The 20,108-nt window shown below is 37.0% G+C and overlaps 1 long non-coding RNA gene across 1 annotated transcript; it reads right to left on the minus strand.

The window, feature by feature from the left end:
- Nucleotides 1-15,948: 15,948 nt before the first annotated feature.
- Nucleotides 15,949-18,040, minus strand: LOC130460594 (uncharacterized). The gene is made up of 7 exons (XR_008920452.1): nt 17,938-18,040; nt 17,697-17,842; nt 17,486-17,595; nt 17,251-17,299; nt 16,822-16,988; nt 16,230-16,382; nt 15,949-16,057 (listed from the first exon to the last, which is right to left on the minus strand). It is a non-coding gene; the product is annotated as an uncharacterized lncRNA (long non-coding RNA).
- Between the last annotated feature and the right edge of the window lie 2,068 nt (nt 18,041-20,108).

The following is a 20,108-nucleotide window of genomic DNA, read 5'->3' on the forward strand; positions in this document are numbered from 1 at the left end:
TTTAGATCTATCTCTGTAAATCTTGATGCCCAATATGTACTGTGCTTCTCCTAGATCCTTCATCGAAAAACATTTCCCAAGCCAAATCTTGACAGAGTTCAACATAGGAATGTCATTTCCGATAAGCAATATGTCGTCGACATATAATACTAGGAAAGCAATTTTGCTCCCACTGACCTTCTTGTATACACAAGATTCGTCCGCGTTCTTGATGAAACCAAAGTCACTGACTGCTTCATCAAAACGTATATTCCAGCTCCTGGATGCCTGCTTCAATCCGTAGATTGACTTCTTTAGCTTGCATACCTTTTTAGCATTCTTTGGATCCTCAAAACCTTCAGGCTGTGTCATAAACACAGTTTCTGTTAAAACGCCGTTTAAGAAAGCAGTTTTGACATCCATCTGCCATATTTCGTAATCGTAATATGCAGCGATTGCTAACATTATTCGAATAGACTTTAGCATTGCAACTGGTGAAAAGGTTTCATCGTAATCCACACCGTGGACTTGCCTGTAACCTTTTGCAACCAATCTAGCTTTGAAAACTTCAAGTTTCCCATCCTTGTCCCTTTTCAGTTTGAAAACCCATTTGCTTCCAATGGCTTGGTAGCCATCTGGCAAATCGACCAAATCCCATACTTGGTTTTCAGACATGGAGTCTAATTCAGATTGCATGGCTTCTTGCCATTGCTTGGAGCTAGGGCTCGTCATAGCTTGCTTGTAAGTCGCAGGTTCATCACTTTCAAGTAATAGAACGTCATAGCTCTCGTTCGTCAAAATACCTAAGTACCTTTCCGGTTGAGATCTATATCTTTGCGATCTACGCGGGGTAACATTTCTAGATTGCCCATGATTCTCACCAGATTCTTCTAAAGATCTCTGAGTTTCATCCTGAATGTCATCTTGAGCATTCTCTAGAGTTTGTTGTTCGACTCGAATTTCTTCGAGGTCTACTTTTCTCCCACTTGTCATTTTGGAAATGTGATCCTTCTCCAAAAAGACACCATCTCGAGCAACAAACACTTTGTTCTCAGATGTATTGTAGAAGTAATACCCCTTTGTTTCCTTTGGATAGCCCACAAGGATACATTTGTCAGATTTTGGATGAAGTTTGTCTGAAATTAATCGTTTGACGTATACTTCACATCCCCAAATCTTAAGAAAAGACACATTTGGAGGCTTTCCAAACCATAATTCGTATGGAGTCTTTTCGACAGCTTTAGACGGAGCTCTATTTATAGTGAGTGCAGCTGTATTTAGTGCATGTCCCCAAAATTCTAATGGAAGTTCGGCCTGACCCATCATTGACCTGACCATGTCTAGCAAGGTTCTGTTCCTCCATTCTGACACACCGTTCCATTGTGGTGTTCCAGGAGGAGTCAATTCTGATAGAATTCCACATTCTTTCAGATGGTCATCAAATTCATAGCTCAGATATTCACCGCCTCTATCAGACCGCAGTGCCTTAATCTTCTTGCCTAATTGATTCTCTACTTCACTCTGAAATTCCTTGAATTTGTCAAAGGATTCAGACTTATGCTTCATTAGGTAGACATAACCATACCTACTGAAGTCGTCAGTGAAAGTGATAAAGTAGCTGAAACCACCTCTAGCATTTGTACTCATTGGTCCACATACATCTGTATGGATTAAACCCAATAGTTCATTTGCTCTTTCTCCAACTTTAGAGAAAGGCTGCTTTGTCATTTTGCCAAGTAAACATGATTTGCATTTACCATAATCCTCTAAGTCAAATGGTTCTAGAATTCCTTCTCTTTGAAGTCTTTCTAAACGTTTCAAGTTTATATGGCCTAATCGACAATGCCACAGATAGGTGAGATCTGAATCATCCTTTTTGGCCTTTTTGGTATTTATGTTATATACTTGTTTGTCGTGATCTAATAAATAAAGTCCATTGACTAATCTAGCAGATCCATAAAACATCTCTTTAAAATAAAACGAACAACTATTGTCTTTTATTATAAAGGAAAATCCCTTAGCATTTAAGCAAGAAACTGAAATGATGTTTTTAGTAAGACTTGGAACATGGAAGCATTCTTCCAGTTCCAAAACTAGCCCGGAGGGCAACGACAAATAGTAAGTTCCTACAGCTAATGCAGCAATCCGTGCTCCATTTCCCACTCGTAGGTCGACTTCACCCTTGCTTAACTTTCTACTTCTTCTTAGTCCCTGTGGATTGGAACATAAGTGTGAGCCACAACCTGTATCTAATACCCAAGAAGTTGAATTAGCAAGTATACAGTCTATAACGAAAATACCTGAAGATGGAACGACTGTTCCGTTCTTCTGATCTTCCTTTAGCTTCAAGCAATCTCTCTTCCAATGCCCCTTCTTCTTGCAGTAGAAGCATTCGGATTCAGAAGTGGGTTGACTGACCTTCCTCTTTGCAGATTTGGCGCCAGTTTGCTTAGTTGGGCTGGCCTTGTTGCCACCTTTCTTAGCATTCCTCTTCTTTCCAGATTTCTTGAACTTGCCCCCACGCACCATAAGCACATCCTGCTTTTGAGCGTCTTTTCAGCGGTCTTCAGCATACCGTGAAGCTCAGTGAGCGTTTTGTCCAGACTATTCATACTGTAGTTCAGTTTGAACTGATCATACCCGCTATGAAGAGAATGGAGGATGGTGTCTATAGCCATTTCCTGAGAAAATTGCTGATCCAGCCGACTCATATTCTCAATGAGTCCAATCATTTTGAGAACATGTGGACTTACGGGCTCGCCTTTCTTAAGCTTGGTCTCAAGAATTTGCCTATGAGTCTCGAATCTTTCGACTCGAGCCAGATCTTGGAACATGTTCTTCAACTCACTAATGATTGTGAAAGCATCTGAGTTGATGAACGTTTTCTGCAGATCCGCACTCATGGTGGCGAGCATTAGACATTTCACATCCTTGTTGGCATCAATCCAACGATTGAGGGCTGCCTGAGTGACCCCGTCGCCTGCAGCTTCGGGCATCGCCTCATCTAGGACATACTCCTTTTCTTCCTGCATAAGAACTATTTGCAAGTTCCTTTGCCAGTCAAGGAAGTTTTTCCCGTTCAACTTCTCCTTTTCGAGAATTGATCGAATGTTGAATGAATTGTTGTTTGCCATATTAAAAACTACAATTGAAAAGAATAAACAAATAAATAACCATTCACAGTTTCTCTTAATAAACTTAAATTCTAGCATACATGCATAATTCAATGTTTATTAAGCATTTTATTCAATTTATGTGTTCCGGCAGGTGTGAATAAAATGATTCCAAGATCCTAAAATCATTGAAGAACTAAGCACAGTTTGTCGACTTAATCCTAGAACATCTTAGGTAAGCAAAAGCCTTTTGCTAATAGTCTAGAAACTATTCTTGGTTGATAGGTACGTCTAAGAACTTATTAGGTAAACCTATCGAATTTGCCACGACATAAAAGGACTCCTTACTTATATCGTTGAGTTTCACCAAAACTAACATGTACTCACAATTATTTGTGTACCTTGCCCCTTTAGGACCAATAAGTAACACCTCGCTGAGCGAAAACTATTACTAGATTGATGTAAAGGATATCCAAGCAAGTGTATATTTTGGCATGGCACCTTTTAACTCAATTTTTAAGTTTGGAACTTAAGGCTCTTACTATGTTGGTTAGATTTTAAGTGAACTAAAATCCTTAATCATGCAACATAATCAAGCTTTTGATCTCATGCATCTTAAGACATATTTAAAACAATAAATAACTTAAAACATGCATAAGATATTTGTGATCTAGTATGGCCCGACTTCATCTTGAAGCTTTAACTTCAAAGTCCGTCTTGAAAATCTCCGTGGGAGGCACCATTTTCTTCAAATAGGATAAGCTATAACTAATTACAACTATTTGATGGTACGCAGACCATATTTGAATTGAAAAATAACTTTGGTTCTTTAGACCAATTACATTCAAATTAATGGTACGCAGACCATATTTTCTATCCTATTTGGGCCATACTAGTCACTTCATAACCTGCAAAACAGTACATATACAATATATACCATTCACCCATTCATTATCATGAATGGCCCACATAGCTGGTTAGTAAAACACATTATGCATCACGTAAACATTTGCAGCAATTAATCAAGGGCACCAATAATCTACCAATTATTCAGTCCTTATTAATTCTAATCAAGTTGTTTTAACCTTAAGGATTTGTAGACCTAATCAAGAGTTTATGACTAAAAAGCGCTCCCACTTAAACCAATAAATTCATATGCTTTACCAATTTTAAACATAAAAATGTATTTCTAGTCTAACCGGAAACATACAAATTTAATTAAAATTTAAAGCTCATATAAATTTATAATTGAATCCAAAAAGTTTAATTTAATTTCAGTCGCATTTAAATTAATTCATGATTTTAATTTTAGTAAAATAATTAGAATAAATAACATTTATTATAATTATAATATTCAAAATTAAAATCTAAGAAAATAATTTAAATTATTAATTTTAAAATTAATTAAAATTACGTGAACTGAAATTTTCAAATTAAACATTCAAAACGATTTAATCGTAACGCAAACACCCTACGCGTTGCACGCCCATGGGCCGCACGCACACAGCCATTGCTGGCCATGTGCGCGCAGCCCATGCGCTCGTCGCATAGCTGCTGCATCCCTATCGCAAGCCTCCGCACGCATTGGTGCTCGCTGCGCGCGCCAGCGCTCATCGCACGCGGGCTATCGCTCGCAGTGCGCGCGCGACATCGCTCGCTGGGCGCGCGACATCGCTCGCTGGGCGCGCGAGCCATCGCTCGCTGGGCGCGCGACATCGCTCGCTGGGCGGGCGACATCGCTCGCTGTGCGCGCGCGCAATGCTAGGCGCAGCGCTCGTGGCACGCGAGCTTGCGCTCGCTGCGCGCGAGGCTGCGCGCTCTTGTGCGAGGCAGCGCGCGTTGTGGCGCAGCTCGCTTGCTGCCCACACGCGACTGCCTTGGCTCGCCCTACGCCCATGCCCATTCGTCCATTGGTCGTGGCACACGACACAAGGCAGGGCTGCTGCCTTGTGCTCGTGCACTACGCCCTTGGTCATTGCATTCGTGCCGCACGGGCGACGAGCTCCCTTGCTCGTCGTCGCATGCCCGCATTATACAACACCCCTTAAGGGTAACACGAAGCGTCCATTGCTTCGTGCGTGCAAGTTTTATGAACGAATCGCATAAAAAATTTAAAATTTATATTTAAAATTAATGACAAATTAATAAATAATATTAATTTCATAATTTTAGGGCGAAAAATCGAAAATTTATTATCCAATTGATTTCCGATTGTTATGGATTCAAGTCTAGGTCATAAAAATTTAAAATTTATCGTAAATTTACAATTTTTATGGTGGTTTTTAATCATAGGTTTCTAATTAAATTACAATTAATTATGAAAATCAAATTAATTCTAAATTATTCTAATTTTCAACAAATTAATCATAATTACAAATTAGATTGCATAATTAACAAGACTAGGCATTCAAACTTGTTAAACATATGCAGTAGGTCAATCAAAAATTCAAGATTTATCAACAAGAATCGCAAATATTTAATTTAACATCTTAAATTTACGAAATTTTGCATTCGAAAAACTAAAACCTTCGAAAAGTCATAGTTAGGCTTCGAATTTGAGAATTCTGGGTTCGGCAGAAAAATACCATTTTTGTCAAAATTTTAGAATGCCTTTTACATGCGGAATTGACACAAAAATCACTCAATTCGGATGAGTAACGAAGAAACTGCCGAAAAACTGCGTACGTATAATTAAATAAACGCAATTTGCAATTAATTAACAATTACGAAAATTAATCACCCCTTTTAATTCTTGCAAATTTGTAATATTTAACCATGTTCATGCAATTTAGATTATGAAAATAATAAGGGGCTCGTGATACCACTGTTAGGTTATGATACATATGATAATTCATAAATCATGCGGAAAAACCATAAACCCAGGAAAACATATTATTTACACATAATCATTCAGCATAGAATAGATGCATACTCTTTGTTGCGTGCCTTCCCTAGCTGCGCCCGAACCGAACAAGAACAAGTCTTTAGGACTCCAAGTGTCGTCCCTCCGTAGATAGTCCACAGCACGTCCGGATCCGCCTTAAGATTGACCAACTAGAATCGCCCTTAAGGTACTATTATTTTCGGCACTTTATAGGCAAATGTGTGACTGAATTTTTCTCTCAAAAACTCACTTTGAATACTTTGAAACTTGTGTTATAAATTGTGAGCCCTAGCCTCATATTTATAGCGGTATGGAAAGGGAATCGAAATCCTATTCAGATACAAATTAATTAAACCTAGAATCCTACAAGAACTCTAATTTAATTAATTTATCAAATAGAATTAGGAATTTAATCATTAACCGAACTCTGCATGTTTTAGGAAACGTGCACGAACACAAACACTTGCACACACACGCACGGCAGCCACGATGGGCCCCATGCGTGCGCGCGAGCAGCAGCCCACTCAGCGCCCGCGCGCGCTGCGCGCTGCGCGTGCTGTGCGCACTGTGCGCGCTGCGCGCTGCGCGCAGCCTGTTGGGCCTGGCCTTGCGCTGGGCCTGGCGTGGCTGTTTGTGCGGCGCGCTTGGCTTGCTGGGCGATGGCCTGGCTTCGTGCTGGGCCTCGTCCGGCAGGCCTCGTCCGATGCTTATTCGTACGATGCGCTTCCGATTAAATTTCCGATTCCGGAATTCATTTCCGATACGAACAATATTCAATATTTCCGATTCCGGAATTAATTTCCGTTTCGAACAAATATTTAATATTTCCGTTTCCGGAATTATTTTCCGATTCCGATAATATTTCCGATTCTGACAATATTTCCGTTTCCGGCAATATTTCCGATTCTGGCAATATTTCCATTTCCGATAATATTTTCCGATACGTACCATGTTTCCGTTTCCGGCAACATCTACGACTTGGATAATATTTATTTTTCCGATACGATCCATATTTCCGTTTCCGGCAATATCATCGTTTCCGGAGTATTCATTCCTTGCCTGTGACGATCTTAGCTCCCACTGAAACCAAGATCCGTCGGTTCCGAATATTCATAGATAGAGTATCTAATGCCATTAGATACTTGATCCGTTTACGTACTATTTGTGTGACCCTACGGGTTCAGTCAAGAGTAAGCTGTGGATTAATATCATTAATTCCACTTGAACTGAAGCGGCCTCTAGCTAGGCATTCAGCTCACTTGATCTCACTTAATTATTAACTTGTTAATTAATACTGAACCGCATTTATTAGACTTAACATAGAATGCATATTTGGACCAAGGGCATTATTTCCTTCAAGAAATCCCCAACCGATAGCAAATATCCAAAAGGGTATCACGAACAACATTATGTCGATGTTTGATACCCACAATCCCAGCATAAGACACGGCATGATCCCCATAAATGTCCCCGTCGAAAACCCGAGAGCAAGCAGAACACGGCATCGAATCAGAGAACAACGGAATACCCAACCGATAGCAAAGAACCGAACGATAAGTCTTACCGTTCATAGTCTGGCCTAACCCCGAGATGGGGACTGCCCGCAACCAAGCTGAGGAGTGATCCCCCTGCTGAGATTTCCATAGGGCAACAAGACGCGAAGATAAGGAGTAGGCGGATTCCGCATCAGCAGTAACCTTCGTGAAATATATGTCTGCCAATTTCTTCATGAGTCTGGGGGCAGCGATCTCACTAGGGCTACGCATAAGGTCGGTCTCCACGGTCCTGTTGAAAAGACCAAGAGCATCATCAAAGGCCGGTCCCGGACCATCAACACCTGAAAGCCGAAGAAGTGAATCCTGCAAACCAGAAGACTGCAAACGGGATGCAAGAAAAGCATAATGCCGAACATCACCAGCTGAATAAACACCCAATCCTCCATAAGAATAAGGCAAGGTGGCAAGGCGCCATTGCCAGTCACCGAACCCAGGTCCCGAAGCAGCCACGATGCGCTCTAAAGAAGCCCGCAGAGCACATCAAAAGATAATTAGGCCGCTTCGAAAAGATGAGGCGGACAAGTGCGCATAGCAAAGTAGAGTTTAGAAACTCCAGTACACGCACGAAGAAGCAACAACTCACACTGGGGATCATTAAGCTTGGCTACAGCATCCATCAACACAACAGTCTTCGACACACGCTGCGAAACAACCTCCTTACAAAAAGAGGAATTCGTACTGACTGGGCCACCAAGCAACTTAACACCAAGCGCAGGACGAGCAATATCCGTAGGAACTCCGAAGGCCAGAAAACCTCCGTCTTCTCAACATTAACATGGAGACCGAAACGAGGACCCTCCTCCAAAATCAACTCCAAGACCTGCCCAACCACCAAAGTGTCACCAACAATAGTGTCGTCGTCCAAGTACCATGCCTGAAGAGATAGATCAAATGAGTCTCGAATTCGACACACCAATGGATGTAGAACCAGAGAAAAAAGCAAAGGGCCGAGAGGATCCCCTTGCTGCACACCCTGACAAGACCACAAGGTATGCTCCCCATAATACAGCCGCGCTGGAGAAGAGTAGCAGAATTCAACCCAACGCGAAAGAGCAGGACAATGGAGCCGAACCTCACGCAACAAAGCCGATCGATCAACTAAATTGAAAGCATTCTGAAAATCCACCAATAACATAGACAGGCCAACATCGGCCCCACGAGCCTCAACCAACCGATTGACAGCATGGAGAATGGCCTCACCACCTGCTGGAACCCCAACTCCAAACTGAAGACCTCCAAAGTAGTTTCCTAAACGCGGACCAATCAAAGCAACCCCGACCTTAGAAACAAGGCGCCTCCAAATAGTGCCCACGGCAATAGGCCGAACACCCCCACCAGGCTTAACCAATGGCGTAAGGGGAGCACTAGCAATGTATCCTCCAGCAAGAAAGAGATTAACTACATGAGTGATAGCATCCACCAACTCATCAGAAACAGCTACAGCAGCACCACCCAAGCAATCCAAAAGGTGTTGAGCACGCAAGCCATCTCTACCACACGAAGTACCACGCGGAAAGCCCATAATCTGCTCCAAAACAACAGCGGAGGAAGCAGAAAGGTGATGAAGAAGAAGGAACGATTACACAAAGTTGGATGGGAGCCTAGCCACTAATTGGGCTCCAACACCCTTATTATAATCATTATAATATTATTAATTTATTATTATTAATATTATTATTATTATTATTATTATTATTATCGTCATCATTATTATTATAATCATTATAATATTATTAATTTAATATTTTTTATTTTTTTTATTACTTCTTGTGTTATTTTTGCTGCTACCATTTAAGATTTCATGTTTATCGATGCATACATATCTTTAATTAGATCTGACATACTACTCGTATTATGAAAAATTGATCTCATGAAAACTCCTAGGAAGATCCCACTTGACTATAATTTTCTTTATGCATAAATTATAAAATATGGTCAAAATTGAAAATTTAAATAGTGTAGAATTTCAAATGGTACAAGTGTTCGAGAATGGTTGAAGTATTTATTGCTCGTACTACTATTTATTATTATTATAAATTTACATTACTTAATCATTATCATATTATTTTAATTATTATCTACGAAACCGTTATTATTCTTACTCTCTATGTTCTCTTTTCTTAGTCTTATTTTCCTTTTTCATAAGTTTCAATGCAACATTTAAACATAAATATCTCCAATTATGTAGATAAAATTTTTATAAAAACTTGATATGGAAAATTATACACCGAGTCGTATAAAGAAAGATCTTACAAAAATATGTTTTAAATATGTATAAGAATTAATATAAAAGATTCTCTTTAATTGTACGTCGTTTCAAGATTCCAAATAGGACTAATTAACAAAAGAGAATGGATGAAGTATTTATTACGTTGTATCCTTTTGTTCCATAAAGTTCCTTGCTTTTTATTTTGCATGATTCCAATAAACTTATTGGCAATTAGTATCTTTAAATGTATATGTAGTACTTACTATTAGTAAAAAAAAAAGATATTTGAAAAATTAATATTGAATGAAATCTATTGTTATCCCACGAGATAATGTTTATATGACTAATATCTAAACTACTAATTACATAAATTTTAAAAACTTTTACCACATGAATAGTAAAAGTGAGAAACTACTTTATGAACTGGTGAGTATATCGTTATTATTATTACTAGTATTGAAGCCCGTGCGATGCACGGTTTGTCAATTTTCGTACATATTTGTCTTATTATATCATCGTATACAAATAGTTGTTTTTATAAAGTATACGTACAATAGTAAGTTAAAATATGTCCCATTTCAAGTTGGAGTATAAATGTGTTCTTAATATTTAAAATGTTTATGAATAAGACATTTATAGGAAAATTGAGTTATGAAATGGTTAGTTCAATAATGGTAAAACTCGAGTTAGTTATTCATGTGTTCTCTACAAAATTATTACATATAGTTTGTATAAGTATAGACTCACTCTGTCCTTATTTTTTTCGCCCCATATTTTGTTTAGTCAATTCCTTAGAGATTGCTTCATTTTTGTATGATGTATTAAATTTACCCTATAAACGCCATTTACTTTGCATTCAGTTTCCTTCAATATAACGTCAAAAAAAATATGAGAAAAGTAAAAGTAGGATAAATTTATGTTGAAATCTACTATCCTTTTCTTTGTTATCATCTTTTTAAATATTTATCTTATCACTATGGGTAATATACATAGAGTATAAAACATGGTAGAGATATTCGTATGGAGTGTTTTAAAGTAATAATAATTCTGTGTTATTTATCATCTTTTTAAAAATTTATCTTATAATTATGGTTAATATATTATAGAGTATAAAACATGAAAATATAGAATATTAAACAATGCAAGTAGAATTCTGTTATAATATAAATTAATCCAAATATCAAAGGTTTAATAAAATAAAACTCTACTATATATTTCAGTAAAAATTTGCAAAAAAGAATAAAATAAATTAGAATAGTGTTTGACTATTTGGTACGGAGTATAACAATCTCAATGATCTTTTTGTGTACGTATTGATATTTTCCATCATTCCATGTTATTTTGTAGCAATTAAAACCATGGCCCTTAATCCTTATCGCATAATGAAAATGATATGTACAAAATATGGGAAAAATAAAAGTAGGATAAATTTACGTTGAAATCTACTATCCTTTTGTTCGTTATCATCTTTTTAAATATTTATCTTAACTAGTCGTTGGCCCGTGCGCTAGCGCGCACAGTCCCCCGAGATATTAAAGTTTGTTATGTAAATAAGTTTACGTAAAAGATCGGTTCAAAATACATTATGGAAAATGGAAATATATATAGTCAATGGTCAAACTTGGACTTGATGATAAATACGAATACAAATGATACTGAGAAATGGTTATCGTCAATAAGCAAACTCGTCATTGGGGAGCTGAGAGTATAATATAGAAAAAAACAATATGAATGTAATCTTCTTAGAACTAAACAGTCCAGGGATAAATCCTGATTATCCTCTAAACAATCCAGGGACAACTAAACAGTTCAGCTTTTCCTCTTGCTCTTCTTATTTTCTACAGTACAATTCTACTCCCTCCTTAACTCTACACTCGCAGCAACTATCCACATCCAAAGAAGCTTATCCAACTTCTTCACCGGCTTAAATGATACTTCAGGAGTGTTGGAGTTCAAATTTTCAAACAATTACTCTTATTATATTTCTACCAGGACTCATAAGTGGATCTTTGAAGCTGCTCAAACTCACATATCACCCAATGCAAAGATGATAACAGGAACTCTACAAGATTCAATCGGAAGACACCTGTTAAATTAAAACGTAAAAGTATGTAGTTTCTTTAACCTTTGTAAGAGCATGTAGTCTCTAATACACGGCGTTTATGAATATTTACTTGGTACGAAGTTACTGAAGTCATAGAAAACGTAGAAAGCTCGTTGCACCTTCCTCACGAGAACAGTTCCACATCTGTAATAAAAATTTGAAAGATACATCAGGCCTTGAAAAAGCTATTAACTTGTATGTTCTGCAACTATTTCAGACATTCATCCATGAAATTAAGAGATAAGAGGGCAACCAAAGTCATCTCGACATGCATTCTAAGTAGTTCAAGGCATACATGTTAAAAACAGATTAATTGAAAACAAGGTCAGAATTGCACGGATATTGGATGTACTAATGTACGTGTGGTGGCAATGGGTTACATACTTCTCTACAACATTCAAGTTTCCCTTTGATCCAAAATTCAAGTCATTTTAGAATATTTCACCCATATTGAGAAGTTGGTTAAATTTTGTGATTTTAAGGTGTATTGCCTTATAACCTGGATTCACCGAAATAAGCTAAAACAACTTATATTTCAGATTGGAAGAAAAAGATCAAATAAGAATAATTCTCAAGGACAATTACACAGAGCTTAAAGGATTATAAAACAAACCGAGACAGGTTAACCCATGTGATAACTGATGTAAACTAATCACTACTATCCAACAGATAGGACCAATAATGATCCATATCAAAAACTGATCATGATTTAGGCTTTTCTTTCAACTAAAACTTTGGATTTTAACTTTGAGGAAGCTTACCCCTATATTTAGACCACCGAAAAACACAAAAGCATTGTGATTTTGAACCTAATTATCAATAGAAACAAGAATACGTTAAGCAAGAAGATTGACAAAAGGCAGGACATTTACGTACATGACATCAATACTATTTGCAATATTTTAACACATAAGTAGCAAGAAACAAAGAAAACATTTGACACCTCATGACGTACCCTAAAGAACTCGTACACGTGATATTCAGACACTGTATGATTTGAGGAATAACGATCAGAAATGAATCTGTTTGAGCCGAGACCAAAGTTTCCAAGGACTGCAACTCGAAAAAAGGAATTGTCAGGATAATAAGAAGATGAAATAGCTATACTTTGGACCCAAAAACATGCAAAAAGATAATTGCGTCAGAATTACCAACTTTAAATTACAAGATGAGGCAACCATTTTATTTCAGTTGGATTATACATAAAAACAAGAGTCCAATATTAAGATAACCGAGTTTTAGAACAAACAACTGTAAATTACAAGATGAGACAACGATTTTATTTTAGTTGGATAACCTGCAACAAACATGCAACCAGTAATGCAAAAATTTACAGCTAAGAGCCAGGGGAGCATATGTATTTTAGTCTATCTCATCAACTTTGTCGGGGTGAGGGGCATTTGAAAGAATGTTTAGGGCACTAAGCGCAAGATACCATAAGCCTAGTGTTAACTTTCTAAGACATATTCAAATTTATTTATTCACATTTAATGCTTATTGGGTCGTTATAGGTCCTATTTTGCCTAAAATGGCATTTTCTCGCCCAACTTTGAGCTAAGGAACCAAACTTATCATTTTAAACCGTTCACATGTTTTATGCGTCACATTCAAGGTTTCTAAGACTCATGCTGATGTATTTATGCACATTTTAGGCTCATTTGGTCGATATAGGTCATATTTAGGCTAAACTAAGGCGTTTTCGCTCCCATTTTTTAACTAAATGACCTAGGGGATGATTTTAAACTTATTACATGTTTTATAAGCCTAGTGTTAACTTTCTAAGACATATTCAAATGTATTTATTCACATTTAATGCTTATTGGGTCGTTATAGGTCATATTTGCCTAAAATGATATTTTCTGGCCCAACTTTGAGCTAAGGAACCAAACTTATCATTTTAAACCGTTTACATGTTTTATGTGTCACATTCAAGGTTTCTAAGACTCATTCTAATGTATTTATGCACATTTTAGGCTCATTTGGTCGATATAGGTCATATTTAGGCTAAACTATGGCATTTTCGCTCCCAATATTTAACTAAATGACCTAGAGGATGATTTTAAACTTATTACATATTTTATAAGCCTAGTGTTAACTTTCTAAGACATATTCAAATGTATTTATTCACATTTAATGCTTATTGGGTCGTTATAGGTCCTATTTTGCCTAAAATGGCATTTTCTCGCCCAACTTTGAGCTAAGGAACCAACCTTATCATTTTAAACCGTTCACATGTTTTATGCGTCACATTCAAGGTTTCTAAGACTCATGCTAATGTATTTATGCACATTTTAGGCTCATTTGGTCGATATAGGTCATATTTAGGCTAAACTAAGGCGTTTTCGCTCCCATTTTTTAACTAAATGGCCTAGGGGATGATTTTAAACTTATTACATGTTTTATAAGCCTAGTGTTAACTTTCTAAGACATATTCAAATGTATTTATTCACATTTAATGCTTATTGGGTCGTTATAGGTCATATTTTGCCTAAAATGATATTTTCTGGCCCAACTTTGAGCTAAGGAACCAAACTTATCATTTTAAACCGTTTACATGTTTTATGTGTCACATTCAAGGTTTCTAAGACTCATTCTAATGTATTTATGCACATTTTAGGCTCATTTGGTCGATATAGGTCATATTTAGGCTAAACTAAGGCATTTTCGCTCCCAATTTTTAACTAAATGACCTAGGGGATGATTTTAAACTTATTACATGTTTTATAAGCCTAGTGTTAACTTTCTAAGACATATTCAAATGTATTTATTCACATTTAAGGCTTATTTTATCGTTATAGGTCATATTTTGCCTAAAATGGCATTTTCTCGCCCAACTTTGAGTTAAGGAAACTAACTAATCATTTTAAACCCTTTACATGTTTTATGTGGCACATTTAAGGTTTCTAAGACTCATTCTAATATATTTATGCAAATTTCTTCCTGAATTGTTAAGAGTATATAAACCTCAAAGAATGATTTGAGATAATGGTGTCAAACCTTGAAAAAATCATGCTGAGGGCGTGACAGAACTGGTTTGTCCTTGTAAGCATTAAGAAGTCTCTTGTCAGTAGAACTCAACTGAAGATCCTCTGGATTTACCACCCCCGACAAGATTTTAAGTCTTTCTATGCAAGGAACCACTGATTTAAGCTTCTCAGATTCATTGTCTACCGGTCTCTGCATTAGGAAATGCTTTTCTTTAGGATAAACTGCAGTAAGTGTGAGTGTTTTAAGGAAAAAGTAGGTCAAAAAACAACAGAAACAAAGTACCTTGATGCTGTCTATGAAGTCTGATGGAATTTCTTGGTCGATTTTGTCAGATAGCTTGAAATACAGCACCAGACTTATGCCTTCACCATCGCTATCACCCAGGAACATTGCAGGAGCATATGTAGGCATCTGCGAAGAAAAACTGATTCTAGTATGATCACTGAATCAAACCATGCTTCTTCCTGGCAGACTCCTGCATAGAGAAAAATATAATCCTTGATAAGACAATCAAGAATTCCTGACTCCAATCAGGAAAGTGAAAAACGTACTATTTTCATCGACATGGTTCCAATGCACCTGAGTTAAATGGAAGGATTTATTAGAAACCTCAGATCTCCTGCAAGTAGTGGTGCCTCCCTTTTGAAAGTCAATTTAAACAAACTCGCTCACCGATATGGTGTAAAAACACCAGGACCTACTCAAAAAAGAAAAGGGAGTCAAGACAAACATTAACATCCGTAAACATAATTGTAACCAGTTTAGGAGAAGTCGAGACTGCAAATTGTAGTCAAAAACAAAAATTATTCCCTTTATCCCAAAAGTTTATAATCTTAAGGGATGCTTTCTTTCTTCAACTATTATTAACAATTCAGTTCAATAAGGGGAAATTCAGGAAATTTTAGGCTCTTTTGACTCTCGTTTTAGGTTGGGACAAGGTTTGGGGTAATCATAGTGACGCTGTCATTACCAATATAATCACGACATCGACCGATTGCGACGATCACAGTAATCAACATCAAAATGAGCAACATTTAATTCACAAGTCATCAACTACATTATAAACAATCTAATATCAATCAAAACCTAAAAATAGAAACGAATAATTACCAAATGCATAAGCAAAAGTTGTCGACTATACTTGCTTCAAAAAGTCTTATCGCCATCTGGATACCAGTATACCACCACGATACCTCATCTCCTCTCTGATATTCTATTCTCTCACTGCAACAATTCAACAAAAACAATAGGAAATTAACTGCAATTAAAATTTCTTTTAATTATTCCAAATTAAAAAAATTAAAAAAGAGGAGATGATAAAATTACCTTGGAGCGAAATCGGAAAATCAAAATCAAACCCTAACTTTAAATTGAGTTTGGCATTGACGAAACTCACCTCATTGCAAACCCTGAGGAATTAAAATCTGTAGCAGAGGAAGTCACAAGGAGTCACCTCATAAAGTTTCCGTAAGACCAGTCAGACAGCTGAAAATAACTTCAGTTGAGCTGAGCTCCTCATCCTGGTCAAGTGACGCTGCTGCTAAAACTCCTAACCAAAGTCCAAAAGTTTTAGAGCTTAGATCACTAAGGATCCCAAATTCTGAGATATCTAACTAACTTAGTCCTTCACTTTTTAGGTACAAATTTATGGTTTTTCCATGGAAGTTATTTTAGATTTTGTATCACGTCTTTGAATTGGTTCTTTACAATATGGAATGCTTCTTATTTCTTGGTGGATGGCAGTCATTGTGTAAAACTCCCTCTTATCTCTTGGGTGTTCAAGCTGTTCATAAATTCAACTTTCTTTTTACTGGGCTGCATGTACAGGCTGAGTTTTACATAAACAATCTAACCAACACATCTTCAATAGACATAAATTCCTATAACCCTAACAAACTTGGAGCCTCAAATAGAAAATGTAACAATAGAAACAACAGAAATTACAACAATATAACTAAATAAAAACACATCAGTGATAAAAGTTATACCTTGATTAGAAAAGTATTGTCTGAAACGTTTCTGTTGCACCAGGAGCATAACAACAATTGCAATTGCATTGTCAATTTGTCATCATTGATGGCTTCATCAACGACCAACCGATTCAACGACTTCTTGTGCTCGAGAATCGTTGTATCGTAGACTTTGTTTGTACCCTCTGTCAATTATTTAAGAGAAAAGACACAAAATTTCAGTTAAAATTCAGTTCAAAACCAAAACCCTAATAACCCAACTAACATCTCCACATAAAACAATTACTCAGTTAGATCCAATACCAAATTGATTAACCTAACAACATTCTGCAACTTTAAACATACGGCATTAAAGTCAATAAAAAAAGAGAGGACATATATCCTCAATTAAACACATAGTTAAGAAAAACTCCACATCGGTTAACAAGTCGCAAAAAAAATTTATACCGAACTCTTGTGCAAGGGGATCTTGGTTGTAGCCATTATGGTGAACTGTCTGCAGTGAAAAAGCAAGAAAAATACTCATGCCATGAACATAGCTTATGCATGTTATTCAACTCAATATGCATGATCATCACAATAGAGTAGGTATTTTTGGGGAGAACATGTTGAAGAATAGGAGAAAGCTCTTTAGAGGCATAATGCACCAGTAAATCAGAACAAAAGAAACTAAGTAGAGGACCTATCTTCTTCCTGGTCACATGGTCGCCTACATGTAACTTTGAGTAAAGAAGTTATTTGCTTATCATTCAATCTCTTTGTATATCTTTGTCCTCCAACTATTTATCATGCCTGTAACAGAACATAGAAAAACAGAGAATCAGTAAAACATTCACATAAGCTGCTGAAAGCCACGTGTTCTTAAGTCTTAACTAAAACTATCTACGACATACCTCAATGGGAAAATAATTCACTTTCTTTTGACTCCCTACTTGAAGACAAGGGAAGTGGGTGTATTATATGGAAAAATCCATACACCTCCCGGAAGTACTCAACCACAAACTTCATATTCATTTGCTCATCAACAGGGAATATGAAACTGTCGAGAAAACGGAAAATATGAATAAGTTATAAGGAACAAAGCAAGAAAGTGTTAAGGAGAAGATAATGAGAATAAAGAATAATGGCTAATACATTAGCTCCCTGGTAGGTTGTGCTGACAATCCTGATACTCAGTATTTCCTCCGTACATTTCCTGTGTGAGTAACCTCCGCTTTGATGCCTCTAAGTGCTTTCTTAACCTGCACATACAAAAGAATGAAAGTTAGCTTCTGATAATATAAAATACTAATTACTATTTCAATCAATAAATTAATCATCGATATCTAAACCAATTGGGGTCTATATTTCAATTTATCATTTCAAAATGTGAACACTTCCTTCTCTGTTGATCTATTTCAGAGTTGATATGGGTTCAAAAGGAAAGGATTCTCTTATCCTACTTTTCCAAAAAAAAAAATTGTCCACAACAATAAATTATGAATCCTAAACAGAGGAAATCGAGGTCAAACCTAGAAATCTATCTTCCAAAATAGTCTCTTCTACTTAATGGTCTCTTCTTGTTTATAGTGAGCACGGGAAACAATTGAAATATATACCTGAAGGTAAGTTACAATGTCAATTGTCCCCACTCTCCATCCTGCCTTTTGCTGTCTTGAAATATAAGATAAAACTTTTCCTAAAGAAGTGAGGACGGTATTAATAACGCTAAGAAAATTACGAGTAACTCTGGGAAAATTGAGGTCCATAAAATTGGAACCAAACCCAGAAAAATTGGAAGCAAAATCAAAATCAAATTCATAAATTATAACCTAGGCAAAAATTCAGAAGCAACCATAAATCAGTATAAATCCGACTCGGAGAAAACCGCGATCAAACGCATCTTCCAACCAATACTATCAACAACACACAAATTAAATCAGGAATTAGAACCCATAAACAAATAAGGAGAGGTAATAAATTAAAGAAGTTTTCAAAATCAAAAGAGATCTAATCTTGAAAGAAGAAAATCGAGAAAATCATAGCCACAATTAAGGATATCAACCGCCAGATTTAGTTATTTTTGGGTGATATAACTGTAGCAGAGAGTGAAATAAGAGAGAGAAAGAAGATGGAAGCAAAGACACGGAATGGCATACCCTTCGCTGGCGTGGAAGGGAGGTTAGAGTCAGATTTGACGGTGGATGGCTGTGAAGACGGAGCCTTTGGAGGTGGTCGTCTAGTCTTCTGAGATGATGCATCAACTGGCTTCGGGATGACAGCTGGAGTTGGCGCATTGGACATTGCTGAAGCACCAAGAGAAACACAATCACTCCACTTCACTAATTAAGTTACCCAATGCTAAAAGCATCTAACAATAAAAACAAGCATTAGGGATTTCGTCACACTTATGCCTCCGCTGTGCACTCCTGGCCGGCCGACAAAGACTGTCTCTTATGCACAATTTCGTCCTTACATCTAGCTGGAAAACATGCGAAGGTCAATCAGTTTCAGAATATGCAGAGTGGTATTACGAGAAATCATTTGGAGCACATGCGAACTTCAACTCATCTTAAAAGTATGCAGCTGATCTTAAAAATTATTCTACACTGATCTTGCATAAAAAACTTCAAGATCAAAACATAGCTCTTTAAATAGTGTATAGCGTTTTTTAGTCGGGTGTTAAGACACGGATAAGCAGAGGATTAGTGTATTAGCATTTCTAGATCCACATTCAACTAATTAGAATCAGACCAAATATTTGCCTATCTGGCGTGCTTAAACAGGACCATAAGGATAACAATATTATGACCCCTCCCACCTACCCAACCCCTCCCCTCAAGAAAAAAGGTGCAAATTTCAGATTCTCAAGTTCAGTGACTGAAAACAAACCTACAATACTACAGAATGATATACATACGTTCAAGTAGGTATCAACTGAAAGTGCACGTGCTTTAGTTAGCCTTTATACCTTCACCATGACATTTTATAGTTGTTGAAAACTACTTGCACCAATCGACACTTCATCCAGGACAGAGCTCATGCTAGAACTTTCCTGTCTATTAGAAGAGTCCAGCTCTGTTGCAATGCCAGCTTCATCATCAAATTCACTCTGACCTTCAGCTTCATTTTCAAAATTACATAACTTCTTTGAACAAATTGGATCAGGATCTTCTCTTTGAACCTTTGTGGCCTGTATTTTTTCTTGTTCCTGGGAACGGAACATTCCGGAGAGTAACTTCATGTGCGATCTCCTCTGAATGCATTTGGCTGGATGCATATGAAGACTCCCTTGGGATGTTGATGGAAGGCCACTGTCTTCGGAC

Source organism: Spinacia oleracea, chromosome 5 (assembly GCF_020520425.1).
Source record: "Spinacia oleracea cultivar Varoflay chromosome 5, BTI_SOV_V1, whole genome shotgun sequence".
In the NCBI taxonomy this organism is placed as follows: domain Eukaryota; kingdom Viridiplantae; phylum Streptophyta; class Magnoliopsida; order Caryophyllales; family Amaranthaceae; genus Spinacia; species Spinacia oleracea.